Here is a 24607-nt window from a genome sequence, read left to right as displayed (position 1 = left end):
ACACACACACGCACACACACACACGCACACACACGCACACGCACAGAGCATTTTTCTACTATGACTGCCCTGGCAAGCAGCTTTCAAATGCACCTAGTAACTTCTTGCTTGGATGGGTCTTCTGAGGGCATTCTTGCTGTCATCTACCACTGTGAAGTGCATTGTAATTAGCTCTACGTTTCATGTCATGGAGCTGCACTACCAAGTGATAACAGGTTAGGGCTGTCAGTTCAAGTGTCAAGAATATGAAAGGATATTTAAGTGCAGATGACAACACAATGGGAATACTTGAAATCCAGGAGGCATTCAAAGTTTTGTCCTTTATCAAGCAACAGGCTACCGTGGCAAAGGAATTTATTTCTAGGATCAACTGGCCCTTGTCACACGCCGCCCTCACACCCCAATATGTGCAAACTGAGAACTTTGTTCTTAGGCTTGAGTTTTCAAGAAGCTTCTAATTATACACATACACTTCCCAGTCCTGATGCCACTTACATTTCTGACTGCAAATGAAGACTTCATTTCAAAAGTGTTGGATGGTATCAAATATTAATGCCGACATTTAATTCAGCTACTTAAAACAGTTCAAAAATTAGACATCTCCTTTTGCCCCCACCCTTGGTAGCTCTGGATACATGGAAATGTATTTTAAAACAGATGCTCTTTTGGAGCATCCACATAGAAACCAGTGAAAAGGCACATTTAAAAAAAATCAAAATACAAAAGAGAGATGAAGAGAAAAGATAATTATTTTACCCAGGTTCCTAGAAATTATATGACAAAAAATATAGAAATGCTTACTCTGACCAAAATAGTTTAGTTATTGGGGCAACAAATGTATGCGTAAATTCAGTGTTTAATCTGTGCCACCTGAATCTACTTTCTCCAGAATTAAACTGCTCAACTATTTCTATATAAGTAAATATTAGCAGACTTGCAAAAAGTGACTTAGCGGTCAACATAACCTTTCCGATTCCCCAGTACACAAAGATCATTCCAATCAGAGAGGTATGCATAGTAATGTGGAGCAGAAATGCCTACTTATTTTAAAAAGAAACAAACATAGGGGCGCCTGGGTGGCTCAGTCGGTTTAAGAGGCTGCCTTTGGCTCAGGTCATGACCCTGGGGTCCTGGGATCGAGCCCCACGTCCAGCTCCCTGCTCAGCAGAGAGCCTGCTTCTCCCTCTCCCTCTGCCTGCCACTCTGCCTACTTGTGCTCTCTCTCTCTCTGTCAAATAAATAAATAAAATCTTAAAAAAAAAAAAAAACCACAGCCTTCAAATCCATCCACCCACATTTCACTTGTTTTCAGATTCTCCATGGTTGGTAATTCTTATACCAGTTTTTATACAACTGAAAATAGTAGTAATTGTGTTCTGTTATGCTAAATGACTTAGGAATTGTTTAGGTTTTGTTGTTATTATCGTTACTGAAGATCTTCCCCTTACCGAAAAACATAAGACTCTTTCTTGGGCAAGCAAACAATAGCCCAATAACACCAACAGAAATTAAACAGATGATGAGAGTATTTCCCAAAGACTGAAGATTGTTTCACAACAATGCAATGACTTAGCCAAATTAACCAACATCTATTAGTACAAATGGCTACCAATCTTGTTTCCCCTCTGCTTTCACTAGCACTTGCTTGGACCAAAATGACAATAGATGAATTATGAATGTACTATACCAATGATGAAATAACACCGCTAGTATTCATGATTCCACAATGCCTTAATGAACATTAAGGAGGAAAAGGAGACTGCTTTAGAGGATTGTTTCCATCAGTAAAAATTCCACCAAGGCATACCAAGGTTTAATTAAAACATCAAAATGTGGGGGAGAAACACAATTTGACAGATAAATGTAGATATCATGGCATTGTCACTGAGCTTTTCTAATGAGATTAGATTCCTACTTTAATTGACATTTCCAACTGAGGCACAGATAAGACAGATTTAATGGGAGCAGTTATATATAGCTGGACTCTAGCTGGATGAACAAGTGTTTGACATTTAAATATCGTAAATGATATATTATATGCTCCCCTCACTAATGCACTGTCAATGTTAAGAAGGATAAGCAGATACTTTAAATATACATGGCACAGAGGAGAGCACAAGTGATGTAAATAAACCTTAGTTGCATGAAACGAACCTTCAAGAAATCACTTCCATTCCATGCGTGCAGGGAAAAGCCTCCCATAGAATTCCTGAAAGTAATTTAATTTCAGGCTTATAAAAAGGAATGGGAGAATATAAAGTTGCTTCTGAAAGTGTGTCAAGGATTTTTTTTAAATAATGTTAATAAGGTGCTTTTCTGGAATTATTTTCATTCGGTAGTAACAAAAGACATGGGAAAAAAATCGATCAACTAATGCAGGGTTGCATTATGATCAAGACAAAAGAAATAAACCCATCATTTATTTAAAAATATCAATACAAGAGCCTCTTTCTTTATTGGCCTTTAATGAGCTTTCCACCATGAATTCACCTTAAGCACTTTAGCTTAATGAACAAAATTTGCTATTAGGAAGTCTCTTTTGTATCGGATCTAAAATCCAGGTACCAAGGCTCTAGGGTCTATGTGCAGTGCACTGCATTCAGTTCTTTAAGGGTCACTGGTGGCCTCTGGAGTCAAAATCATTGTCCTCATTTGTCCAATTTACAGCTGGAGTTCTCCTGAGAATTCCGCACATACCACAGAATCACTGTTTCTACAAATCTTTAAACCTAACTACACAGGAACAAAGGATGGACGAAACATAGAAGAGGAATAAAACATTCACTTTCAGAAGGCAAGGTTTTACTGAGCATGGTAAATATGAAGAGAAAATAAATGATATGAAGATTGCATGCTTTTAAAAGTTGTTACTATGCCACCTAAATATTTGTGCACAAACACAATTTCAGGAAGTTTAAAATGTATTTGTGAATAGAAAGAGTCATATATTCATTTACAAATACATATATGTCTGCATGGTGACATGTATCCTTATTATCCAGATTGAGCTCTGTGTATTAATTAATGTTTTTGGAGAAGAAAATAATGAATATGTTTATGGATTTTGTTTTATTTATTTATGAGACTCCCACAATGGTCCACACAAAAAGACCAATAATGCATTTCACTGGTGTCTCCAGCAGCTCAGTCTATGGGATAGATAAGAATATATCCAAGCAGGGGTGCCTGGGTGGCTCAGTTGGTTAAGCGGCTGCCTTCGGCTCAGGTTATGATCCTGGGATCCTGGGATCGAGCCCAACGTCCGGCTCCCTGCTCAGCAGAGAGCCTGCTTCTCCCTCTCCCTCTGCCTGCCACTCTGCCTACTTGTGCTCTCTCTCTATCTGTCAAATAAATAAATAAAATCTTTAAAAAAAAAAAAAAAGAATATATCCAAGCAATTACATTCAAACAGCCCTTTGATTTTGCCCAAGTAGTCAGCATAGGCTTTGCATGGGGTGGTGGGGCCGGGGGTGGGGGTGGGGGGTGAATTTTGAAGCTGAACTGAATACCAAAGGAAGAGGAGGTATTTTTCACAGGGACCCTGTAGAAGAGAAAGGAGGAAAAGAGGTTTCTAGATGAAGCATGACACAACAAGAACTAGTCAGTAAATGACCGACATGTTCAGCAACTCCAGACTTGGAGTGGTTTAAAACATGGGTGACATAGAATCTCTCAGTGCAGGAGAAAGCAAAGGAAGGGAATGGGTATGAATGTCCCACCCCCATACCCAGAACTCAACTGAGACAGCCTGTTTCATTCATTTTCATATCAGGCTTTAAATTGGATTTTCTTTGAAGAAGTAGTCTACTGTGAAGAAAACATATTAGAAAATTAATTCTTTATCAGCACCTAGTCCATGGTGGAACATGGATGATACTAAAAAGAATCTAGGTTAATTGAGGGCCTTGCATGCCCATCCAAGAAGTATGGACTTGAATTTAGGGCAATAAGGCCAATGAAGGGTGTAATATGGTTAGTGATATGATCAGTTCTGCTTTTGCGGAAAGTAAGTCTAGCAGCAGGGTGGAGAATGGTTTGTGGTGGGCAGCAGGCAGAATAACAGAAACTAAGAGCTCACAAGAACCTAGAGCAAAGGAAGCCTAGGTGGAGAGAAAGTATTGTCAAGTATTTGACTGTGAGGATGAGAGAAAAAGAACAGGCTACCCTGTTTTCCCAGATTTGACAAAGGGGATTGGTTGAAAACAGGTGTCATTCTTGATCAGTGTAAAGCTTATTTGGGGGGGACTAGTTTCATTTCTAACATTCATACATATAACAAATCTAAACAAAATTTATATGATCAAGTGTTATTATTCTTATTGGAGCCCTAATTGTGGAAAACCCATAGAAGCAGAGCCACTATCTCAACTAAGCAAAGTCAGCAGCTACCTATACGGCACATTTTGGTGATTTTTAGGAAAAACAACCTAATGATGGTAAGTAATTTCCTCCCATTTTAAAGATTTAAAAACTGAGGCCCAGAAAATTTAAATACTTTATCCCAAGTCATACAGCTAACGAGTGGTGAAACCTATATTCCAAATCACGTTTATGTAGCTCTAAAGCCATCACACTCTCCATCCCCTACCACCTACCTATGTGCTCCCAACACTTCTCTATTATTTCTCATCATGCCTGGGATTCTAGAAATGACTTTTCTGAAGTATAAAGTCTACTGGAAGTTTAAATATCCCTGTAGTGGGTAGAAAATTACGCCCAGGTTTGAAGGAGGGGACAGCTGCACCAAGATGGTGGGTCAACCCCCTAGTGTAACAGTCTTCACAAGTTGGCTGTGGGGACCCATGCAGACATGACCAAGAGCTTTGGTCTAAGCTCTTAGGAATATGGTGGTGCTAGAACCTTCCTCAGCTGTGCTAGCATACTGTCTACACCTCTGTGGAAACACATATCACTGTACTTGTGAAATAGAAGTGTCCTCTCCCCTGTGTCCCCAGATTGGAGTGCACTGAAGTGTCTTAGTTCATCCCTGGGGAGGGGATGAACTAAGCTTGGCTTCTAATAACATTTAATCTGAACTCATTCTCCCTGCCCTTTCAGCAGAGTCCTGCCATCTCATATAGCCTACAAATGTATGGGAGGAGTGCCTGGCTACAGGTATCCATACTGCAGGGGTTCTAATGCAATGTGATATCTTTTGGGTTAGGGGACGGTGTGGCTGATTCATGCAATAATGAGGTGACAAGATTCATGGATACCACGCAGTGACCAAGGACTGTGTGGTAGCCTGCTTGGGTCCAGAAAGAGATGCTAGAGGATGGGTACAAGGTTTTTCCTAGCAAATCTCCCATCCATAGACAGTGGCATCTCCAGCGGACAAGGCTGTCCTGGAGCCTTGTGCTGGATGGGCTCAGAGGCTCTTCCCTTACAACCCAGAGCTGTATCCCTTTCCCCCCACTTGCACTCCTTCCCATGCTTCTACCACTTCTGCTTTTCGGTTTGGAATAGGGCCTCTGGGGTCTCGGGCACACTGTTTCTTATGCCCAAATTCTCCCGACAGATTCTATAATGTTCTCAAGGCCAGGACCTGTTCTCTTGGACCTTTTGATCCCATTATTGTATCTTAGTCCATACCAGAGCCTTAAATGTTTGATGAATGAATGTGTGATGTCTAGCTCAAAGAAAGAAATGGCAGAGAACAATCTGCTGCATGCAGTGTGGTTGCCACAGTAACCAGTGGGTGACCTCCCTAAAAGAAGGTGTCTGTGGGGGCAGGAAGCTAAGAAACAGCAGCATTTCGAGTTGAGTCCTCGTAGGAAAATAAAAAGGAAGCGCCCGACAAAGACCGGGAAGCAGCAACAAGGGCTAAGGGGGAAGTGTCTTTGGCTCTGCCTTGCAGCAATTGCTCAGGTGGGCTGGGGTTTAAACGCTGAAGTGGGTGTGGGTGATGGAAGGGATGGAGTAGGGGGGATAAAACTTTCAAATAAAGGCATCCAAATATGCACGTGTGCATCTGGCTGTGCAATCCTCTCACGTTAAGTATCTGTGTAGTCACTGGTGTGCGGGGTAGGGAGGATTCCCTGGTCCAGGCTTTTGCAGTGAGGCAGGCAGGGATGCTGCAGTGGGCTTTCAAAGCGATGCTTATGTTTCTCATCATTAATTAATTAACTAGTTCAGTCCTCAGTCAACTTGTGACTGTCATATGAAGACGCTGGGATGCTAGCGTCCTGCAGCTCCTACTAAGATGCTCAGAACCCCAAGAGAAGTCCCGGCCCCATCCAGGGAAGCAGGATGGTATCTGCAGATTCTATATCTCCGTGTGGAAAGGAAATAACAAGCATAGGAGAACTTTGCTAAGGTCAGCCCGAGGGCTGAGGGCGTGATGATTAAGAAAGCAGAGCCAGGGAGCTGCCTCCTCTGGTCCCTACAGGAGTGACCCCTTTGTTCTATGACCATTTGAGGAAATTGATGCAATTTTCCTATCATCTCCACACTCAGGAGGGTGAGTTCAGGGTTGACATTTTAATAAATCGTTTTATAGGTAGCAAAAGTACCTGTTTGAAATTCTGCATTCTTTGTTCCTTTTGCCAAAGGCTGCGCAGGCTGCACAAATAGCTGAATTGTTAAGAAAAACAAATAAATAACGAAGTGCACAGTGTGATGGTTAATAGGTGCACAGTTAATGAGATAAATTGAAATCGGAATCAGAACAACTCTATATCATTGTCACTTCTTCGTATTGCTTTTGAAGTCAGATAGCCAATCTTGCTTTTAACTGGTTTTTCTTCATCAGAATACTACAATGATGTATTACAACTAGGAGTATCACCAAATAGTATAGGCCTAAGTCCTAAAAATATTTCTCCACATTAAAGAACTCAGCATGAAACAATAAATAAATAAACGTTTTGATCAAGTACAATATTCACTTAAATTTGAAATGAGATTTATGTGAATCTAGCATGACTCAAATTCTTGAGGAGAGAAAAAAGATGTAATCAAATATTTACAACACAATGTCATAAGATATATAAGAAAATTGAGCACAAAGTGATATAGGCACAGAGCTGCTAATAATATCCTGAAAATAAATCTCTTTTAAAAAGAAATACAGCACAGAGAATGAAAATGACATGTAACCTTCTCTTTCACTTTAATTTTTCTTAAACGACAAAAAATGTCTGATGTATATACATACATATATATTCATGTATATACAGAGTTGACCCTTGGACAACACAGATTTGAACTTCATGGGTCCACTTATATTTGGACTTTTATTTTTTTTAAGTAGGCTCCATACCCAGGATGGAGCCCAATGTGGGGCTGAACCCCCACGTTGTTCAAGAGTCAACTGTACACACACACACACACACACACAAACACACACACACGCAGACGCCTTACTGAAATTTAAAATGCCAAGAAACATTTATGACCATTATAGGAAGAAGAGGCATTCACATCCTGTTTAATGGAGAGGTTTTTGATCCAGCCAGATACATCACATATGCTATGGGGGGAACACAAAGCCCACCAAAATATAATCAACAGAAATCTGACTCACTTACCTCCTTTTTTAATGGTTATTTCTTATCAGACATTTTATTTCATATTTATTGGGAGAGAAAAGTATACCCTACCAAATGCAAACCAATCCAAACAACCTGCTTTCATCCAAGAGACAACCACATAGAGGTTCTTGTGCTTTACCTCCATTTACTGTAATCTAAGACCCAGTGATGTGGCAAACAACTTTTTCTTTTAATTTGAAAACCTCCCTAACCACCCACAGAGGTGACCCGTGCTCTACCTCAGAGCAGTATTTGAAGAAAGGCAAATATAAAGCCCACTTTGCTTTACTGACTACGACCTTGCCCTTGTCCAGTTTCGAGTTTACTCAGAAAGATGTTCGAACAAATACAACCTGCTGACCACCACGCCCAAGAAGAGGGTGCTGGCAAAATCAAAATAATTTTTTGAGGAACAAATCACAGCCATCTAAATTACTCCTTTGACAGAGAAATGGATCTTACAGATGAAAGAGAGCACAAGGTGTCATTTATCTTGACTTCACAAGACTTGTCAACTTTTCTTGGTCTTTTCTGAAGAACACAATCATAAATAATTTAGAAAATTATGACTTAGACCTCAAAAACTTTAAGGGAGACAACTACAACCTGGGAATGGGGACTTTAAAAAAACAATAGTTGCCTTTGTCTCCTGGGGTAGAATGGAAATCATAAAGCAACTTGTCAGGGAAATTTATTGAGCCTGGTACTACCTGTAATTGATACGAGGCATTCTGATCTTGGACAATTCGACTGCATTCGATTCAGTCAAAATACACCCGCTTAATGGAACTGTAATGGGGTTGAACATTGCACTGGGCGTGTAGGTGATGGTGTTTACGCCCTGAGAGTTGGCTTCTGGTTCAAGCAGCTCTGACTGTTGCCACCCTGTGGTACTTTGTTACGACAGCCTGAGCCAACTAATACAGAGCTCTGTGCCAAGAAGCAGCCCTGGGTCCCCTGTGTTGGGCAGGTGGCTCTGGCTGGACCAGGGATTAGCAAGTGACACCAGGGTAACTCATCGAAGGCTGACTGATCCTATATGGTGCTGAGAGCACAGCTCTTCGGGCAATGGGACAATTATAATGAGCTACCCAACCAGGGTGGCTCATCCCAGCACTTGCACTGGTGGGTACAGTGGATTCATAGTCAAAATCTAAAGAAGGTACAGACCCATACAGAAAAAAGTGACAGTATAGGGAGCAACCATGTGGTCTGTTCGTGAAAACTGGACAGATAAGTTAGTCCTTCAAGCTGCTTCAGACGAATTTCCAAATCTGATTCCAATCTTTGTTTAGTCTTATAATAATCTCTCCTGTCTCACTCCTTGTTCTCTTTCATTCCTTCCTTCCTTCCTTCCTTCCTCCCTCCCTCTTTCTTTCTTTCTTTTTCTTTCTTTCTTTCTCTCTTCCTTCCTCCCTCCCTCCCTTCCTTCCTCCCCCACTTTCTTTCCTTCTTTCTTTCTTTTTCTTTCTTTCTTTCTTTCTTTCTTTCTTTCTTTCTTTCTTTCTTTCTTTCTTTCTTTCTTTCTTCCTCCCTCCCTCCCCCACTCCCTTCCTTCCTTCCTTCCTTCCTTCCTTCCTTCCTTCCTTCCTTCCTTCTTTTCTTCCTTCCTTCCTTCTTTCCCTCCCTTCTTTCTGGTGAGAATATTTAAGTTCTATTCTTTTAGTGATTTTTAATTATACAATACAATGATGTCAACTCTAGTCACCATGATATACCTTAGATCCTCAGACCCTATTTATGCTATAGCTGAAAGTTTGTACCCTTTTACCAACCTCTCCCTACTTCTTCCATCTCCCACTCTCTGGCCACCATGCTTCTACTCTGTTGTCATGAGTTTGACTTTTCTTTTTTTTTTTTAGTTCTACATATAAGTGATACCATGCAATGTTTGTTTTTTTTTTTAATTTTTTTTAAGATTTTATTTATTTATTTGAGAGAGAGAATGAGATAGAGCGAGCATGAGAGGGGGAAGGGTCAGAGGGAGAAGCAGACTCCCTGCTGAGCAGGGAGCCTGATGCAGGACTCGATCCCAGGACTCCAGGATCATGACCTGAGCCGAAGGCAGTCGCTTAACCAACTGAGCCACCCAGGCGCCCGATACCATGCAATGTTTATCTTCTTCTGTCTGGCTTATTTCACTTAGTACAATGCTCTCAAAGTCCATCCATGTTGTTGCAAACACCAGGATTTCCTTCTTTCTCATTCTGAATAATATTCTCTTGTATATATACCACAATTCTATCCATTCATCCATTGAGAGACATTTAGGTTGTTTCCATATCTTGCCTGTTAATAATGCTTCGATGACCACAGGAGTGCTAATATCTCTTTGAAATCCTGTTTTCATTTCCTTTGGACATATACCCAGAAGTGGGATTGCTGGGTCATATGGTAGTTCTATTTTTGACTTTTTGAGGAACCTCCATACTATTGTCCATAATGGCTTCACCAATTTACACTTCCACCAACCGTGCACAAGGGTTCCCTTTTCTCACCAATACTTATCTCTTATCTTTTTGATGATAACCATTCTAACAGTTGTGAAATGATATATCATTGTGGTTTTGATTTGCATTTTCCTGATGATGAACAATGCTTTCTTAAAACATTTTTATATAACTAGATGTCCAGGAGAGACTTGATCTTACAACATTTTTGAAACTGGAAAAACTGTTTTTTGGAGTTGGAAAAAAAAAAGTTTTTTTCTCTTCTAAAAAGTGGGACCTTTCATTCTGCAAATATGAGAAAGTTCCTGCCCATTTTACCATTTTATTCTTGAGGAAGCCTGACACTCAATGAAATACCCAAAATGCTCTTTCTTTAGAATGAGATAGAAAATATATCTTTTAGAGTTGGAAATTGAATATATAAAGGGAGTATATAAATAGAAAGTATACAATAGAAAGAGAGATTTTATATATATTTAGAAAAGAGTGAAGAATGATTCCCTCTCGAAATTAGAAAATACATTTTCTCAAATCTAGATTTAGCTTTAGTTTAAGGGAGATCTAATTTATAAAATCAAATTTATACTTAAAATTACAATTTATACAAGGGGTGTGTGTGTGTGTGTGTGTGTGTGTGTGTGTGTGTTGGTTTTGTTTGTTTTTTATATTCTTGTCCAAGTATTAGCTTCCCAAAGATAAGACATGCAAGTCTGAATTTCTCTTCATGTTATTCTGGAAGAAGGCTAGGCATGGCAGAGCTAAAGCTAGAATGGATTATTTGGGTGCTAAATTTACTGTTATTTCAGACTAAGCTTAAACATGGTAAGTTGAATCCAGGCATGCATCTCTGTTTACTCCTGAAACATGATTTTTTAAAAAATTTTGAAAAATAGTAAAGAATAAAAAAGGGCATAAATGCACAAGGACATATCTTTTGAGAATGGAAAAGGACACAGTGGCAAGTAAGAATATCAACACAAGTTTTGAGAGCAGAGCTGCACTGCACATCTGTGTGTGAGGGAGGGACGACTGGGGAGGGGATGGGGCCAGGCCAAGAAGGAGCAAGCAGCTGAGCACCTGCTGAACGGAAAAAGGCTCAGAAGTTGGAGGTGCCATGTGTTTCCATGGCTTTTCCCCATCTTAAAGAAGGAATGTTGACTCTCTGCTGAGACTAAATCAGAGCCTGTGAACTCAGGAACAACGAGTCCATTTGAGGGCCATGGAGGACTAAGTGAAAGTCTGCTCATATGTGGTGAAAAGCTGGCCCCCTTCCCCACTCAGCTCCCACAATACTAGCAGCTTCACTCACACGCCCCCCCCCAAAAAAGTTAGAGGGTTTCTCTCTAAGAGCAAAGACCACCTAAAGGGAAAAAACAGTTATAGAAACAGACACTTGGAGGTCAGAGGTCACCCATCAAAAGAGCGGACTCACTGTAATCACCTTATAAGTGTGCATTACTTCACTACTAAGTTTGAGCAAACATCCAGGCATTGAAGAAATCTTCCCACATAAGTGAGAGAGGTAAAAACAAACAAACTGAATTTTTAAAGCCCTTGGGAGAAAAAAAGATGATATGGAAAGTTAAAAAAATTTATTAAAAAAATCCTTGGAGATGAGAAAATATTGTGGATATGAAACAAGAATTGGATGTAATGAAAGTCAGGAACACTATTCTTAGATATTAAAATTTTAATGTCAGAAATGTAAAATATCGATAGGATGTTTAGAGGATCTAAGATGAATGCTCCCAGGAACTGGAGCAAAAAGTTCAAGGACCAGAAAAGACAAGAGAAAACCTAAGTGACCACAGAATTCACCTGGAAGAACCAGGAGGTTGCAAAACTGACAGGTAGGAACTCTTGACAAAGATCGGGAAGACATAGGAGAAAAAAGTTTAAAGAATCAATAAAGAAAATATCCCTGAAATAAAGGACATGAGTTTCCAGATTAAATTGCTCACAAAGTGCCTACAAAGCAAATGATTGACAGAAACTAACACCAAAGCACATCATTTTGAAATTTCAGAAGGGAAGATTCTATTAGCTTTGAGCAATAAAATACTAGCTACCTCCTCTAGATGGCTGAACAATGGTTACCCAAAGATATCAGTTCCTAATCTGGGGAATGGTAAATTTGGAAAAAGGGTTCTTGCAAATGTGATTAAGTTAAGGCTCTTGGGATGAGGAGATTATTCTGGATTATCCCAGTGGGCCCTAAAAGCAACCATAAGTGCCCTTATAAGAGAGAGGCAGAGGGAAAATTAACACACACAGAGAAGAACGTAATGTGAAGACAAAGCAGAGACAGACTTGAAGATGCTGGCCTTATGTATTTCAAGACTGCTCATTTCCTGCACCAGAAGTTACCCTGTCCCCCCAGAGGACTGACAGTGGCAAATGCCCTCAACTGAATCAATACTTAATCACCAGGATGGGTCCTGGATCCATGTCCTCCATAGGACAACTGCCATAAAGGAGTTCCCAAGCGTATTAGTTTCCTAGGGCTGCCATAACAAAGTACCATTGACTGGGGGGCTTACACGACAGACATTGCTTTTGTCACAGATCTGGAAGCTGGAAGTCTGAGTCAAAGATGCTGGCATAGTTTCTTCTGAGGCCTCTCTCTTTGGCCTGTAGATGGTGTCTTCTGCCTGTGTCTTCACATGGCCTTCCTTCTGTCTTGTGTCCAAATTTCCTCTTCTAAGGATACCAGTCTTCTTGGACTGGGCTCCACCCTCATGGCCTCATTTTAATTTAATCACTCTTTAAACAACCTGTCTCCAAATAGCGTCATATTCTGAAGTAATGTGGTTCAGAACCTCAACATATAAATTTTGGGACAGGCACAATTCAGCCCTTAATGCTGTTATAATTTATTCAGTCTTAAAATATTTTTATCAAAGTAACATCTAAAAACAAAATAATAGGGGTGCCTGGGTGGCTCAGTTGGTTAAGCATCTGCCTTCAGCTCAGGTCATGATCTTGGGTCCTGGGATCAAGCCCCTCATCGGGCTCCCTGCTCAGCGGGGAGTCTGCTTCTCCATCTCCCCAGACTCATGCATTTTCTCTCTCTCACTCAATCTCTCTCTCTCTATATATATATCAAATAAATAAATGAAATCCTTAAAAAAATAAAGTAAAAATAAAAACAAAATAATAGTTTTAACAGTTAGACTATTACATAACTTACGGTGAAATCAGCACTCCCTGCCCCACCAGCTCCATCTGTTAATAGTTGCTCTTCCACAGTAGCCACTTTCAAATATTTTTCCTTGTCATTTATGCCCACATTTCTGAACACCATGTTTATACTTCTGTTAAGTTTTTCATTGTAAATATCATGTGTTGGCTCCATAGTGTAGAATATAAAGCTTTTACTCTCTTGTACCACTCACACACACTTCCCATCCTGCCAAATGGTTAGTCAATATTTACTTTACTGTCACTATGTATTGTTCACAGACAATCCAGAAAGGAATTATGTTTCCTTTCTTTTGCTATATTTTGTTTTATGTGGAGCTTAAATTTGCCTTCATTTTCTCTAAGTGTTCAGGAAAACCCTGTTCAAGTTCATAGCTTGTTCTTGTTTGCACTGGAGGGTCTGATCCCAGGTATAGGATGGTATGGCCAAGGAGCATCAGTGGTGGACCCCAAGGAGGACAGCTATGCCTGGCAAAAAGCACTCATAAGATCTTTGGCTGCACAAACACCACAATACATTCTTTTTATGTTAGCTGTTCATTATCCATTTGGCACAGCAGGCCCTCTACCAAGGACCAATGGATTATTCAAAGAACTAAGAAAATATTTGATTACCTGAAACAAATCTGATTCAAATATCAATAAAGGAGAGTTCAATATATTATTCAATGAGCCCAATCTTTAAACCTCCTCCATCTTTATTCATATATCTAGCTTCCATCTGATAAGCATAGATGAACTATCCTGGATAGATGTAGGGTCAAAACACTCCACTCGTGTGCACTGGATACCATCCCCTCCCTGGCATTTCCTTTCTCTCCAGCATCGTCATTTCTCTCTTCTACTGAATCGTTCCCACTAGTATACATTCTTGCTGGTAGATCTCATCCCTGAAAAACATTTACTCTTGATCTCACATTCCCCTCTGCTGCCATCCTGCTCTCTATTCCCCTTTCTATTAAACTCCCTGAAAAGGATGTCTGTATTCACCTAGCTCTGCTTTTCATCTGCCATTGTCTCTTGAATCTACCTCAAACAGACTTTGTCCCTATTACACCACTAAAAATGACTTTGCCAAGGTCAACAAGGACCTTCTGTCATTTGACCTCCCAGCAGCATCAAACACAGCTGGCCACTCCCATCCTCTTAAAGCATTTCTTTATTTGGTTTCCAGGACACCACATTCTCCTAATTTTCCCATTCATCTCTGGCTTCACTTCTTCTGAGTCTTCTTTGCAGGTTCATCCCTCTCTTTTCAGATCTCAAAATGCCAAAGTGCCCCGAGGCTCAAGGCTCAGTTCTTTTTATATGTAACTTCACTTTTTACATCTACTCCTTCAGTTAGCTCATTCAATCCCACCGTTTTGAAAATAATCTATGAACTGATGATGGCTCTCACATGTAAGTCTCTAGCCTCATTTTGTCCCCTCAACCCCACATCAGTGTATTCTCTGCTACTTAATCCTTAGTTCCCTGCTCTGTCTCCCAGACCCACGTCTCTCTCACTCTTCCTGGTCTTAAGGAACACCAGCACCACTGGCTAAGTCAGTATGACAACTCTGATGACAATTTCCTCCAGCTGCTAGAGAAATTTTAACATTTTTTTTTAAAGGTTACATACTGTATTATTCCAATTTTTTTTAAGATTTTTAAAAATTTTTTTATTTATTTGAGACAGAGAGAACAAGAGAGAGAGAGCATATGAGAGGGGGGAGGGTCAGAGGGAGAAGCAGGTTCCTTGCTGAGCAGGGAGCCCGATGCGGTACTCGATCCAGGGACTCCAGGATCACGACCTGAGCCGAAGGCAGTCACTTAACCAACTGAGCCACCCAGGCGCCCGAAATTTTAACATTTTTAAATACTATCCCTTTCAGAGCCGGATCCAGGGCAAAACGATACAAATATTTTAAAAAAATTTTTTTTTAAGTGGTCAAGAGAAGAAAAGTATAGCCAAGTATAGGAAAGTTGAAGAGCCACCAAATCTTATATCCAGCTGTTCAGAAATAAAATAAGAAAACAGAGGTTTAAACTATCGCTGGAGAGACTACGAGGTGCATGAAGGAGGACTTCCTTACGCAGCTGGGTCTTGGCTAGAAATGCGCCACTGAGGAAGGGGAGCCACATCATCCCTCTTAGCACTTATAAGATGTGGGTTGGTAACAATCTGTTCTGGAAGATTTCAAGACATGTTCTCCCTGGAGGGAGGAGGAAGGATCCAATGACCTCCTGAGGGCCCATGTAACTCCTAGATTTACCGTGCACCATTACGTTACCACCATGCTTTATCGACACAATGCAGTAAACACGTAACATTAAGCCAGCTGCCATCTGGGACCTTTCTTGGCCTAAGCAAACTCAGTAGCTAGCCAGGGTTTACACCTAAGGAGGTATTTACACATGTGTGTGCCTCCGGCATTGTTTAACATAGTTTTATTTTATTTTATTTTAATACACAGTGCCCTTCCAGTTTTAAGTCTACCACAAATAACAGGTTTTAGCACATCAGGTGATATTTTGCTTCCTGAAGCATTTAAATTAATTTTCTATTACCAATGCAAATGTGTACTTTCCAATTTACCCACTGCACAATAAAACCTAATTTAAAGCAATTAATGTTCATTAATGGCCCCATCTGCATGTTTATCGCTTTATCCTTAAATACTTGAGACATGGTATCCATATTTTATAGCTCACTTCTTATCAGCAAGAATTCTTATCCTGAAGGGTAAATGTAAGACTAATGTGCCAGGATCTCATATCTTTATAAGAAAACTACATTGCCTTTTTTTTCTTTTCTTTTTTTTAAAGACTGGATGAACAGGTTGAATGTACATAATACCAAATGTACCTAATACCAAAAAAAAAAAAAAAAAAAAAAGGCGCAGGGGAGGAAGGGCGAGTTACACTTGTGTGCTCACCTCCCATTTCTGCCTTCCCTTTTTCCCAGAACTGGTGGGCCACAGCACTGAGCGTGCACCGGCCAGTTCAGCAGCCCCCAGACAGGATTTTTCCAGGCATAGGATGGGATGCAGGGACAGTAACACTGAGAGGTTTTCCTACCCTGCCCCCTTCAGCAGCGCCATGCCCTGCAGAGAATGGGCCAGTGGGTGGCGCTTCTTAGGATGCCAGAACGCGTTCTGAGCATGCGCCTTAGTGTGACCTAGGCATCACTTCGCCACTTAATTCCATTAGCTGTGTACACTCAAGGACATTGTCTAAACTTTTTGATCATCAGTTTTCTCATTCTGCGTGATTAGGTTTTTCTCACGACTGACTAAGACAGTATGCTAAAAGGTAAACAAACACAAAACCAACATGTCGTGTATAAAAGGGTAGGTTCCACCCGACCAGACTGCCTGGGTTCAAATCCTGGCTTCACCTCTCACCAGCTATGCGTGAGTGTGTGTGAGAGACCTATCTGTGCCTTGGTTTTCTCATCTGCAAAATGGGCGTCATGAAGGTATCTATCTCAAAGCGTTCTTGTCAGGATTAAAAGGAGTTAATATGTTCAAATAGCTTAAAACAGAGCATGGCAAATAGTTAGGACTTGGTGAACATTAGGAAAAAAACAAAAGCAGTCGGTACTTTGAAAATAACAGCCATTTTTATTAAAGGTATTTCCCTTAGAGTCACCGTCTGTGGTGTTAAATTGTGGCTTCTGGGCTTAGAAACAAGAATCCTGGCATAAGGGCATACGCAGGTGGCTAGTCTCCCTACCTCTCTCCCTCAACCTAGAGGAAGGCATAGTAAGTACCTCTTCTATGAGACTATTATATCTAAAGCCCTGACAGCCAAATGCATGTATAATTCTTACAAAAAAAAAGGAGGGGGGGAGGAAACCAATAATATGTTTACACCATTGTAACAAGGAAAGCAAATTAGTTTGGAAGGGATTTTTTATATAATGTTATTGAACTAGGATCAACCCATCTGATTTCTCTATTCTTTAAAAAAAAAAAAAAGAAAGAAAGGTTAATAAATGTTTCCACACGTGTGATTTCAATGAAATTTACATTTACGAGTCATTATCATCTTGGCGGAAGGCAGAATGATATTCGGCTTGTTACTGGAAGGGCAGATGGAGATGGAGTTTAGGAAGTTGACACACTAGCTGACAGAAACGAGTAAAATTTACGTCCCAACCAACCTAATGCCAAGCAATTATCTCTGAACTAGGATAACAAATGTGCTTTTTAATACTCAAAAGATGACATGCATTTTAGAAGTTTCCAGAAGGCATATTTTCTGTAAAGAAGCAACTGCTTCTGCATTCAACATTTAGTACAAGAGTTTAATTGGATACTGACCCTTTCAGAACATTTGTTACAAGTTGAAGTTAGATATTAAGAGAATAGAAAAATCTACCTGAAGTGGTGGCTACTTTCGGTTATCTATTTCTGTGTTTAAATACGGCCTTACAAATGTACTTTTACTTCATATTCAATACTGTTTATAGACCTTGGCATTAGCAAAATATAAATTACTCTATGCACAATCCATAGTCATAGTATCTTGTGAGTATCATAAATAAAACAAATACAAATGGAAATCTGTTGTTTATCTTGGCTTAAAAGACCATCTATCTTAGCATGAGAAAGACGTTTTTGATTCCATGATTAAATGACATCCTACATAACAAAAAATCGGCAAATATACTGGTGTAATTCATCACAGATGACATTGTATAATTAAAATGTATGGATGTTATCCTTTAAGACACTTTAAATGTCTTACAGTGTAAACTTCAAATGTTTTGGCTCATAAATTTATTCTATATAAAAATGTCACCTAACTAGATGCATCATCCTATCTACAAATTCTATATCTTGAAACAAGATGAAATAGTTATATGAATGACTTTCATCTACTTATTCTCATGAAGGCATAAAGTATAACTATTATTTGATAAAGAAGTAAAATTTCGGAAGTTACACATAAGTCCAGAAGATACATTCACAGCCTATTAGAGATGGAAATGACCATACTTACTCTCTAGATCAAACCCCTTGTGTTATAGAAATAAGGAAGCTGAAGCTCAAAAATATTGCCGTGCCCTTCTAACTGTGATATTAAACAGCAGCGATCATAAAGAGAAAAAGAAAACACACTCAGCCACTTAAAAATTAACCATATCCCTGTTTAATAGTAGCAAAATCTTAATCTAACAAAAATATTGGAAAGAAAAGAATACCAGAAAAAAAATCAGCATGAATGTAATGTATTTCAATGAATTGATGATGGTCCTCTGATGTCAAAGGAAAGGGCAAAAGAAAGAAATAGGTAAAAAAGAAATCAGCTCGAGCTCTTGCTGTATGCCAAAATCACCGTAACATAACTTATTCCAAAAGACTTAGTAAAGCCTGTGTTAACACTTACTAGTCAATGTCCTTGAGCGAATCAAGCCCTATGAATCTCTGATCCCACATTTCAAAGTGAAGGTAATAATACCTAGAGTTACTGTGGGGACTAGGTGAGATAATGTATGAAAAGTATGAAGTTATTCATGCAGGATAGTAAGACTACTGTGCTCTTAGATCTTCAGATGGGCTCTGTCACTCATAGCTCATGACCACATCATGACACTTAGTGGCAGAGCTGGGACCCAAATTATGCCTCTCTAGTCCCAAACCCAGGCAATTCTCCTATATTTGGCTTCAAGACATTTGTACATATTGGTCCCTTTGCTGGGAATTCCTTTCCCTACTCCCCTGTCCTACATCTCCAACTGCCTGTTAGATCCTATTCATACTTCACAATTCATTTTAAATATAACTCTCAGTGATCTATCCCTGGAGCTTCCACTATATATTCTCTTAGTATTCCCATATTTTTCCTTCATTGTACTTATTAATAATTAAAGTTAGTTAATTAGTCTTCTAACTATTTTTACTTTATTTAAAGATTTATTTATTTATTTGAGAGAGAGAACACAAACAGGGGGAGCGGCAGAGGGAGAAGGAGAAGCAGGCTCCCCTCAGATTAGGGAGCCCAGACGCGGGGCTTGATCCCACGATCCTGGGATCATGACCTGACTGAACCACTCAGGCACCCTTCTTCTAACTATTTTTAACTACTGTTTCTACTGAAGTGTATAAGCTCCATGAGAGCAAGGGCCATTTCTCTCTTACTGACCATCATGTCTCTTAACCTTGGGAAGGTATTTGGCACAATGTAGGCATCCAATAAAAATTTGTTGGATACATCAGTGAAGGCATGAATGGATAAACAAAGAATGAAAAGGAGCTTTGGATTGGCAAATATTTTTGATTTTGTTTATTAATGGAAAAATGCTGATAAGGTCTCTGCGGAAGTCAAAGGACTTCATCCAGGGCAGAAGCAAGAATTGCCCAAGAAAAGGAGAAGGGGAAATTTTGACACTGGGAGAAAGAAGATGGAAAGATCACTGGAGATGCAGAAATATTTTCAAAGGATCCCTTCATAGACATGCTATTCTCCGTGAAGTAGGAGGTAGCAGGACGGAGATGGGGCTTTGAAGAGCTTTGTGAAAAGAATAGAAGGTTCAAAGTGAGAGCCAGAGAACTGCCACGAGGCATCAAAGCATTCAGCCAGTTAGAGACCATTAATTTTGAACATTACCAATCTATACCAGCTTGGATAGTATTTTCTGCTGCCCAGTTCAAAACAACAGTCTTGAAGACTGATGTTTAGATTCAGTATAAAGATGAGGAGGAGGAAGAGAAAGAGGAGGATGATGATGATGATAACAAATGTGGACTCACTGTTACTCTGTCAAACACTGTAGAGTTGTTTCTATGAATTATCTCATTCCTTATACACACACACACAATGTGTATATCCCTTTTTTTACAGATGAAAATACTAAGACTTTTTATATCATTTTTAAGGTATAATTCACATAACATAAAATTCACACATTGCATTCGTAGAATTAAATGATTTTTATGAATTTCCAGAGTTGGCAACCATCACAAGTCAATTTTCGACCATTTCTATCACTCCAAAAAATTCCCGAGTCTGTACTCAATCCTGCTTCAACATCCGAACACAGGCAACCATTGATCTCCTCTCTGTCTCAGGATCTGGACATCTCATATAAATGGAATCAAATATTATAGAGATTTGTGTTTTTGTGTGGCTTCTTTCACTTAGGGTAATGTTTTTGTGGTTTATCCATGCTGTACAATGTACCAGTATTTTGTTCCTTTTTTATTGCTGAATAGCATTTAATTATATGGATACACCACATTTTGAAATTCATAGGCATTTGGGTTGCTTCCAGTTGGGGACTATTATGAGTGCTGCTGCTGTAAACATTCACATACAATTCTTTGTGTGTACATATTTTTTTACTTCTCTTGTGTAGATTCCTAGAAGTGGAACTTGGCACTATAAGACTGTGTGGTAAGGATATATTCAACTTTTTAGGAAGCTCCCAAATGTTTTCCAAAGTAAATGTATATCCCTGACCAGAAATGTATATACCAAATGTGTTTTCTGTGTCTATTGAGATAGCCATGTTGTTTCTGTTCTTTATTCTATTAATATGGTTATTCAATTAGTTGGTTTTCAGCTGTAACACCAAGTATGCACTCCTAAGGCAAATCTCACACACTCATGGTATAGAATCCTTTTTGATATGCCACTGAATTTGTTTTGCTAATATTTTGTTGAGGAGTTTTGCATCTATATTTTTGAGGGACATCCATCTATAGTTTTCTTTTCTTGCGATGTTTTTGTCTATCTTTGGTATCAGAGTAATTCTGGCCTGAAAAAAAAATGAGATGAGAAGTGTTCCCTTTTCATCTATTTTATGAGTTCGTAAAAACTGTTATCACTTTAGGCATTTGACAGAATGCACTATTGAGGACATAAGAGGCAGGACTTTTGTTTGTGGGAAGATTTTAAATTACTAATTAAATTACTTGTAATTTAATTGTAATTACTTACTCATCTTTTCTGACTTTCTATTTCTTCTTGAGTCCATTTCAGTAATTTGTAAACACACAGTTTTCTACTTTAATCTTTATTATTCCCTTCCTTCTTCTTATTCTGGATTTAGTTTGCTTTTCTTTTTCTATTTCTTTTTTAAGATGGAAGCTTAGATTATTGGGATTGGAAACCTTCTTCTTTGGTGTTATAAGCATCTAGAGTTATAAATTTCCCTCTAAGCATTGCTTTAATTGCATTCCATAGTTTCTACCTGCTTTGTTTTAGTTTTCATTCAACTCAAAATAATTTTTTATTCCATTTTTGGTTTCTTCTTTGACCCATGGGTTATTTAGAAGTATATTAGTACCCCAATATTTGACACATATTTCTTTCTGTTGTGGATATCTAATTTTGTTGTGGTCAGAAAATACACTTTGCATGATTTCAATTTTTAAAAATCATACTGAGAATTATTGCATGGGCCAGCATATAGTCTATCCTGTAGAATATTCCATTCCAAAAATACGTGTTCTATAGTTATTGAGTGAAATGTGCTACAATATCAGTTAAGTAACACTGGTTGGTAATGTTGTTCAGTCTTTTATACCTTTGCTGTTTTTCTGTTATGTTATATTGATTATTGGAGTGAAGTACTGAAATCTCCAACCATTTTTTAACTGTGTATTTCTCCTTTCAACTCTGTTATTTTTGCTTTAAGTATTGGAGGTCTCTATTATTAGGTGTGTATACATTTATAATGATTATATCTTTCTAACATATTGACCCTTTTAACATTATGAAATGTCTTTCTTTGTTTCTAATGATATTTGTTATATTGAGGTTTACTTTTTTTTATATTAATATAACTACTCCAGATCCGTTATGGTTACTGTTTCACAGTGAATCTTTTTCCAACCCTTTTATTCTCAAGCTCTTTGTGTCTGCATCTAAGTTGCATTTCTTCTAGACAGTACATAGATACCACAAAACACCAAAGAAGCTGTGACTTTTTTTCCTCATTAATTAGCACGTCAAGGATTTAAATTACAAAGTTCATGAAGACACGCTCCACCTTAACTAAACAGTTGTGAGAATAGGTAATGAGATAAAGAAGTTTTAACACCCTATTCTTTGGATAGCTTTCCTTTTAGGTTATCTCTGCAATTTGGAATTAAATGTTTAACTATTCTGGGAGAACACAGATAAGTGATTTTTAGTTTTTCAGTCACTTTATCTTCTTTTACTATGGTTTTGATTATTTCAGATACCCTATTAGTTCTAAGGATACAAGGAAAATTTAAAGAATGTTTCACTATTCTTGTCATAATAGTCCTTCTCCTAAAACTAAAGGAGAGTGCACTTTTTTCTTATTGTTCACAAAATTGTGAACCAGATCAGTGACTGATATGCCAACAAAACAGATATGTGACATTTTACCCTCAACAATTTCATGACTCTGTTGTACCCTGCACCTACAAGTAATGACTCATTGCTTCTTCTCAGCAGCTTATTGTGGACATTTTATCTTCTCCTTGCCCACCAATAACACATACTCTTTTTCCAAAGTCTGTGCTTTCAAAACACTTGTAATGATAGACTGTATTCACTATGAATAGAATTGCATCCAATTCCAGTCATTCAATTTTTAGGAAATGCACTGTTTCCATGTCATTTAGGTTATTATTTCCACTGGCTAACATGCAACAAGCAGGACACTGTGTTAACTAAAATGTCACAGGACTGGGACTAGTGCTCTGAATAAATCCATATTTCCCTGAAACTCAGGAATGTAGGCCTGAGAACTATCCAAGGAGCTAAGTGTGAGGAGCAACACCTTGGAATGAGCAAAGGCAGACACTTCTTTGTTGCTCTCTACTCTGGGAAGGCTGAAGATGTCAAGGTCATCATGTCTCCTGCAGACCATTCTAAAATGTCTAAGAGGACCATCCTTTTGCAATGTCATTGTGTCCAAGCAATGCATAATTATCTGACTCCAACCATAGTAAATTTATGGGCTGTTTTATTCTCATCATTTTCCCAGGTCTTTGAATTTATGTCTGAGACACCTTCATTGATTTTTGCAATCTAGGCGAGCAAGTCTGCCTGCCATGCCTCATCAGGTGATGACAAGGAACACAGCGGAAGTACTTCTTGAAACTTTGAAATCATTTATTTGATTAACCTAACAATTACAGATTTAGGATGGCTCCAATTTTGGAGCTAAGACCCGTACTTAATGTTTAAAAGGTTACTACAATTTAAAGTTACTGAAGATTGGAGGTCTCTTTCACATTAGAGTCGTGTCCCAGGTAAGGTCCATTTCCTCATAAACAAGCTTGAATGACTTTATGTTTGTCAAATAAGCTAAAATGATATTATGCTTGTCAAGCTTTTATTATTTATCAATAAGGAAAGATGTTTTTATAATAATTTATAATTGTCAAAGCATTTTCATGTCCATTAATGTGCTATATTCTGTTATAATTCTGAGAAGTAGGTGTTATTGTGCCCAAATTATAGATGAGACCAAGTAAAATGGCAGAATCTTCATTGGAATGCAGTTCTTTTGATGCTATGTTAATGCACTTCACAGTATATAATAGAGCTTCTCTTCATTAAAAATTTAATTGTCTTGATATTCTTACAGCTTTTGTATGGAAAATTCACAATGATTCAGTATACATAAGAGAGAAAATAAATTTAATAAGTGAATTCATAAGCCATGGGGAGTAAGTAAATTTTAGTGTATCTATAAATTAAATCCTGTCTATTCATTAAAAGGGCATTATGTTGAATATTTATTATCATAAAAATATAACCATAATATACTAAGTGGAAAAGAAATTTGCAAAAGACTATGCGTACACAGAATAGGCAGTCCAGAAATAGATGCACACATATACAGTCAATTGATTTGACAAAGATGCCACTAAAATTCAGTAGGAAAAAAATTATTTTCAAGAAATGGCTCTACAGAACTTGAGTATCTATATGAGGAAAAAAAAAGACCCTTAACGACTGAGCCACGCAGGCGCCCCTTCCCCAAAAATTTCTTTTGAAACAACGATGACAAGATACACTTTTGCATTCTTGTTCCAGTCCCTTCTTGTTTTATCTTAAAAGTGAATGAGTTCTAGATGTCTTTCTCTTTCTAAAATTATCCTTATTATTTTTACAATTTTGCCTTGCAATAAATGAAAATAGGAAAAGAGTGTCTCTTTTTGCTTGTACTGAATAAATATTAGAGCTGGCTGAATTTTACCTTTCTTCTTTTCTTGCTTTACTATGTGAGGCATGTTCCAGAAAAAAAACAAAAACAAAAAAAACAGCCATAGAGATACATGCATTCTCTCTCTCTTTTACACACACACACACATACACACACACACACAATTAAAGGAAGTCTGAGTAATCCATTTGGCTCTAACACATCTAGGTTTTGACAACCAGCATCCAGTGGAGAGGCATTCCAAATATGGCTTTAGAGCAATAATGACATTGTTTTAGGTATAA

The 24607-nt window shown here is 38.5% G+C and overlaps 1 protein-coding gene and 1 pseudogene across 5 annotated transcripts in view; both read right to left on the bottom strand.

Annotated features, from left to right (window-relative positions):
* HS6ST3 (heparan sulfate 6-O-sulfotransferase 3) overlaps positions 1-24607 on the bottom strand; it is a 627927-nt gene that overhangs the window by 139362 nt on the left and 463958 nt on the right. The gene's annotated exons all lie outside the window — the stretch shown is intronic.
* LOC145720689 (ubiquitin-conjugating enzyme E2 variant 3 pseudogene) lies at positions 21062-24101 on the bottom strand (annotated as a pseudogene).

Source organism: Leptonychotes weddellii, chromosome 3 (genome assembly GCF_054177405.1).
Source record: "Leptonychotes weddellii isolate Sample4059 chromosome 3, ASM5417740v2, whole genome shotgun sequence".
In the NCBI taxonomy this organism is placed as follows: domain Eukaryota; kingdom Metazoa; phylum Chordata; class Mammalia; order Carnivora; family Phocidae; genus Leptonychotes; species Leptonychotes weddellii.
Note: the sequence above shows the minus strand (reverse complement) of the source record. Positions and strands in the feature narration are given on the sequence as shown.